Below are 7,500 nucleotides of genomic sequence, written 5' to 3' on the forward strand. Positions count from 1 at the left end.
CCCCCCCCCCCCCCGACTCTCGACTCCTTCTTTGAACCTCAGCCACCCTATTTATACAAAACAAGGCTGAAAATATCTCAAGAATCTCTCAGTTATTTTCTTTTCCTCTCCCGCAGGTCACGGGATTTCTTTCTCCATTTTCTTCACTTCTCTACGCGTCCCTGATTCGATCAAAACTCTTTTAAAGATATAAAGAAATATCTACGAGCAAATATCCTCCCTGAGTCACCACGTTCCTTCAAAAAATGCATCATATAACCCGTGATATTATCCTCTCTATGTTTTCTCGAAACTTCCTTATTCTCTGATTCCAAAGCCCTTAGCGACACTATCTGATAAAAAAGGCCCAAACCAACTTGGTCCGAAGAAAATTCATGAGAAAATCTTGTCTAAATCCAACTCAGAGAGTTCGCAGGTGAATATGATTCCTCCCGCCTATGTGTAGCTTGATCTCGATGATACAGCCCAGTTCAGTCGTTCCAATCACTCTTACCAACCCTGTTACGCTCTAACAGGGTCCATACGATCAAAATCTGTCATTGAGTTTCATTAAAAACAGCCTAAAAATCGAACCCTAATATGATACTCGCTGCAAAATTGTTTCCCGTCAAATTATGAATTTGGAAGATGACCTCCCCCTATCTGTGGCTGGTCTCCCTTTAGCAGATGCCTGAAAAATGGGTCACCCCTTAGTAATTAGGTTACCCCTTATACATTGTGAGAGTCTGTATAGTAATTTTCTCCCACGAGCGCAAAAACCACTTTTTGAGCCAATTTCACCGCAAAAGCTTATTTCTCCAAAAATACCTACAGGGACATAAAAAGCCATAATAAATATAAAATCTAGCACTAATAATATATACAATTGAGATTATATAAGATACAAAAATGTGCCTGTCAAATACCCCCAAAGTTATTATTTGCTAGTCCTCGAACAAATCAAATAGAAAATAAAATCCTAACTCACTGTCGCAGGCATCGCCGGTTGCATTTAGCGTATGCAACAAGCCTTTAAACCCCTAGGTGGCCCTAGTGGCCGAGTTATAGTCTCAGGAGGGCTTACAAGAGATATACCCACAAAACCTTTACTCCAGACCCTAACTATCTACGCAGAACCTTGGAAGGCACTAAAGAATCTCCTTGGTTGGCATACTTATTGACTATAAGAGGAAGTACCCTGATGCGAAATTCCAATTGTTGTACACGAGCTTGCACTCAAGCATACTAAAATTCATATAAAGTGACAGAGCTCTACTCAGATAGTCACACTATGGACATCAATATCCGAAGTCAAAACCAATCACATGGATAGATCAAGAAGATGGATATAGAGAAAAACATAGATGGTTTTGATGTTTACTAAGTGAACGGCGTTTCCCATATATGTCTGAAGGCCTCCGCCAAAATGAACCTATCCTAATGGATTGAGGTACTAGTCTGACTAATATCAACACACTGGCATATACAAGGGAACCAGTGGTCGATAACCTAACTCTAGGTCAACACAACTGGCATATACAAGGGTACCAGTGGTCGAATTTATTGAATTTATTCCTTTTGGTCAAATGGTCTGGTCTGGTCTCTATTTCTTTTTCTTTTTTTTTTCAACTTTTTTTTTTTTTAATAGTATCTCAATCACCCTAATTCACCCTAGCATCGGTGACAACTTGAATCGTGAGCCCCACCAAATCACTTAGAAACATATTTAAAAAGAAAATAAAAACAGAAGTGAAAAGGACTCAACGAGATATGGCGAAACTACCATGTTATTTCTAACACCCGAGCTCTGTGCTTTTATGAATACACTCTTTAGATGTTTCCATCTAATCAGATTGGTTCCTCAACTCCTGCAACCAAAATGCTTCCATCCACTTAGATTGGTTAGTGCAATCCTTAATAGGCATAAATTTTTAGGCTCTGGAGTTTATTTATTGCAACAAAAGAGTTTCTCCCATACCCCCAAACTTAAATCTAACATTGTCCTCAATGTTCTAAAGATAAAATTAAAAGCATGAACAAGGAGAAACTGTTACCATTTGAAGCAAAAGAGATAAGGAAAGATATTACTGTGTTGCATGAGATTGGGTTACCTCCCAAGAAGTGCTAAGTTTAACGTCTTCAGCCAGACATAAGAAAGGATTAATCACCTCGTATCATAAAGTAATAGCCGAAATATCTGTGGGTCATCAAAACCAAATAGAGCTATCACAAGTAAAAGGAATCTGCAACATGCTAAGAAAATTAACAAATAAAGCGCACCCTTGTCTAGTTTCCTGTTTAAGACAACTACATCTAGATGTGGTTCAGGTTCTTGCTCTATGAAAGGGTCTAGATAAAATATTTTCATGCGCTGGAATTCCTCAAAGCTAAGGTCCGGTTCAGGTATTAAAGTCTGGAAAAACTCAATTAAAAACTTAGAAGCACATAATAATAACCTGAATAATTGTGGATCCTTAAAGTCAATCAGTTTTGACTCACACAGCTGACCACAATGAGAGTGGTGGTCTTCCTTAAAAAAATGTGTCGACCCTAATCTCCTAAAGTAATTAGGTTCAGTCTCAAAACTTAATAATTGACACATATGAAACTTATACGTTCCCACAATTGGTCGAAAAATATTTGGTGGGAAAACAAAGTCAATCTGGATATCATAGCTGGGTAAACCACATCAACCAGAGGATGGGTTTCTAACAACTGAACTTCCTTATGGACATCACTAGGTTCAGGAAAACGTGTATGAAGATAATCTTGTAAAATGGTTGAGGCAAATATGTAAAGTCCCAAGTGAGGGACCTTTCTAAAAGTTAAAGCACATGGAGAATGATAATCACCCCCAAACTTAGAGTTTTCAGTGTCTCTAGAAAGACAATTCACAACTTCCCTAATTTCAAGGTCATCTGATTCCTGAAAATGGTCAATTGATTCTTCTAAGTCAGGTTCATCCTCACTCATCTCTACGAGTTCACTTTCTTTGTCTAAGACTAATGTTTCTAAATCGCTAGACTCTAAAACAATATTCTCAGAAGAAACTCGTTCCTCTAAACCATTATTAGCTTCGTAATCAAAAGGAAATACTACATCGTCTAAAATGGGGGTATCTCTAGTCAAATCCTCGTCCGTTTGAATAGGTGAATAATTATTAAAGTTATTTGGATTTGAAATAGAAACATTATCATTATTAAGCTCAATTGGAGTAACAAATTCCTGATCACTATGCCTACGTATTTCAAATTCTTCATTAACACTATCCTCATCATAATCATCATTATAATAACATGAAAATGGTTGAACCTCATCTAAACAAGTAGTGTTACCAATTTTATCCTCGTCATCTTGATTATGTGAATAACTATCTTCATTTTCAAAGTTACTATTGGAAACACTATATTGGAAATTAAGAGCAGTTATGTTCTGGGCCTCTAACAAAATATTTTGAGTCGACTCACATGACTTCCTGATTGAATCTAGGAAAGAAAGTTCACTCGCTGCATTGCTTTCGTCCATAACTAAGTTATTTATTTCTGCTAACTTACGTGTCGACTCAGCTAACTTACGCGTTGACTCTAGTAGAGAGGAATTTTGCTCGTATGACCGGTTGGCGTGTGGATAGTAATTGGGATCACCATGGTATGGACCATAACCTTCAAAAGAATGATGTTCCCAACCATTATTCACACTATGGTCAAAGTAGTAACGTCCATTTTGAAACTCAGTCTGATATTCGTTGTATTGGCTATTGTAATACCAGTTCGACATTCTATTGCAGGGGTGTTAGTTGTCACACAAAATAAAACCCACAGACAGGGGATTCTTGGGTGGATAGAATCTTACCTCCCGTACCAGACGGGCGATGAACCGTTGAAGACGACTCAGGCCACCGACTCCGATGTCAGTGTATGAACCCGAGGGGCCGAGACAGTAACTGTCGTCCTTCCCTGCAAACAGTTGGTGAATGATTTTAATAAACAAATCTGAATAATTGTGGATCCTTAAAGTTGTGGAAAATAAGACATATATACCCCCTTAGTATATATGTCTAAGAGGGTTGAGAATTACCAAAATCCTGTAGGTTAACAACTTCAGAATTACCAAAATCCTGTAGGTCAAACTACACTCGATGAAAGACACTTATAAAGATCATTGCAAGATAATTCTGGTTTTTTCATGTGCACATTTGAACTAATGATAGCTGCAGCTGATGCAAAGACGATGATGCTAGGACCGATGACGAAGTTCTCTGGAAGCACAGTTCATCCGGTCCCAGCTTAGTCCCGAGGGAGCAAGGAAGATCAGTTCCATTCCGACGATAGCTACGTTCCAATTCTCTGATGACAATGGCGCAATGCTAGAGGAGGATGACAATGGCGCAATCGCTAGACTCTAAACCATTTTTCAGACGACTTAAATACGCGACGGGGTATTGTAAGTGGCAGAGTGGCCTTGCTGCCACGACTAATGTTGGCGGCAGTTGCTCCTGATCGTGCACAGCTCGGGTTGTGTGAAAAATAATGCCAACGGTCGGTTAAACTAGTCAAATATGGTAATTATCCCGACTTCTGGAAGATGCATAAATATGAAACCCGAGCAACCATTTTAGTTTATCCCGACTTCTGGAAGGGATGCATTTATTAGATAAAAGGTCGACGCGGGCTTTGCCCGTTGAGGAGACGACCGTGCGGATCCTGATCGTGCGTAGTATCCTGATCGTGCACATAATGATGGTATCTGACTAACATGATAAAAGATAACAGATACACATATGCCTTAGCATTTAACTTTTGGCCCTAGTTAGGCATACCATTATATCTTCCAATTACTCTTTAGCCTCTTCGACTCCTGCAACGTCATCAAACGTGATTGCTTCACTGTGTTCATCGACTTTTTCTCCACCAGAACCCCCATTTTCACGACTCCTCGGCTGCACAACTGTATCTTGTATGAACAACATACATTTTCCATACTCAACAACATATTTGAAGCACCAATTTCAAAACATAGAAAAACACTAAAAAAATTCAATCAAACTTGAAAAAGTTCACGAGAAAACCGATGCATTAACCCTACAATTGCAACACATAATAAATTGTTATGACGATAAGAAAACACTTCATGTTGGAACCATAAGAACTTTACACAAGCCACAATTTAGTAACCTAATCCATTACCTATAAAATCACTTCCGATTCAACTTTTCCTTCCATCTCTTTATTCTTTAGCTTAGTTTTATTTGATTTGACAACACTCTATAGAAGATATTAGCTGATGAAGAAATTGACATAAAATTTCTATTAGATATATAATCTGAATCTTGAAATCATACTACACAATGCTACCTCGCTGGTATGACCAACTTGTAGACTTGTGTACTGCAACTTGTAGACTTGTGCATGGGAGAAGAACCTAACAACGAACCTAATGTTAGGAAAGCTCGATGATCTTGAAGAAAGGCGGGAAGTGGCTTTGCAGAAGATGGTAAACTATCAACGAAGGCTAGCTCGCGAATACAACAAACGGGTCATCCCTAGAAACTTTGTGGTCGATGAATACATGTTAGTCAGATACCACCATATCAAAGAAAGAAGGAGTGGGGCAAGCTAGATCCGACGTGGGACGGGACCTACATCATACACGACATCGCTGGAAAAGGGTCATCAACCAGTGACTCCAGCAACTGTCACACTTCATGGGATCAAGGTGTTTACAATTCTTGCAATATAAATAAGTCTTTGAATCATGATTGAAACAGGAGGACAATCTCTCATCAAACAGACAACAAGAGATTAAGAACTCAACATCTGAGAAATTACTCTCAACAGAGCAAATTCAATCAATCGGAACTTATCTTATTTCTTCACGCATAATACATAACACACCTACAATCTTCGATCACCATTGATCTCACACATTTCTCAGCTTTTCTCCTATAGATCGACCCATCCTATCTTGTGACTGAATTGACTCTGCAACGACCATTGTCTTGGTTTAGGCCGGAGTCCTACAGATTGATCTCTCGAACCTAAAGCACTCCCTTCTTGCAGTGCATCTGTGTGAGGATAAACATTTCGCTCGGTTCAAGGAGTCTCCTCCGCACGGTCGTTTCCTCCCCTAATCTATTTGCCTTGCATTTCCTACGGGAAGCGAATGCCGCGACGCTTTGGCATGCATTTATGCGTGCTAAATGCGATTTATCGAATTTATTGGCATCACTGGCTTACAACCACGTGAGTAAGGCCAATGCCGGAGACCCATATTGCATCATCTGTCACGATGAAGCTTCATTTGAAATGATGAAGCTTCATTTGGGCATGGCCATTGCAAGATGCGGCCTCGAGAGTTGGTGAATGATTTTTCCTCCCCTAATCTAATTTGTAGAAATGCAAATAAGACATATATAGGGAAGGGACGTTGGTTGAGAAGAAAATGCAAGTTTGCCTTACATTTCCTACGGGAAGCGAATGCCGCGACGCTTTGGCATGCATTTATGCGTGCCAAATGCGATTTATCGAATTTATTGGCATCACTGGCTTACAACCACGTGAGTAAGGCCAATGCCGGAGACCCATATTGCATCATCTGTCACGATGAAGCTTCATTTGAAACGATGAAGCTTCATTTGGGCATGGCCATTGCAAGATGCGGCCTCGAGAGTTGGTGAATGATTTTTCCTCCCCTAGTCTAATTTGTAGAAATGCAAATAAGACATATATAGGGAAGGGACGTTGGTTGAGAAGAAAATGCAAGTTTTCCTTGCATTTCCTACGGGAAGCGAATGCCGCGACGCTTTGGCATGCATTTATGCGTGCCAAATGCGATTTATCGAATTTATTGGCATCACTGGCTTACAACCACGTGAGTAAGGCCAATGCCGGAGACCCATATTGCATCATCTGTCACGATGAAGCTTCATTTGAAACGATGAAGCTTCATTTGGGCATGGCCATTGCAAGATGCGGCCTCGGGAGCTGTTGAATGATTTCTCCTCCCCTAATCTAATTTGTAGAAATGCAAATAAGACATATATAGGGAAGGGACGTTGGTTGAGAAGAAAATGCAAGTTTGCCTTGCATTTCCTACGGGAAGCGAATGCCGCGACGCTTTGGCATGCATTTATGCGTGCCAAATGCGATTTATCGAATTTATTGGCATCACTGGCTTACAACCACGTGAGTAAGGCCAATGCCGGAGACCCATATTGCATCCTCTGTCACGATGAAGCTTCATTTGAAACGATGACGCTTCATTTGGGCAAGGCCATTGCAAGATGCGGCCTCGGGAGCTGGTGAATGATTTCTCCTCCCCTAATCTAATTTGTAGAAATGCAAATAAGACATATATAGGGAAGGGACGTTGGTTGAGAAGAAAATGCAAGTTTGCCTTGCATTTCCTACGGGAAGCGAATGCCGCGACGCTTTGGCATGCATTTATGCGTGCCAAATGCGATTTATCGAATTTATTGGCATCACTGGCTTACAACCACGTGAGTAAGGCCAATGCCGGAGA

Source organism: Papaver somniferum, chromosome 9 (assembly GCF_003573695.1).
Source record: "Papaver somniferum cultivar HN1 chromosome 9, ASM357369v1, whole genome shotgun sequence".
In the NCBI taxonomy this organism is placed as follows: Eukaryota; Viridiplantae; Streptophyta; class Magnoliopsida; order Ranunculales; family Papaveraceae; genus Papaver; species Papaver somniferum.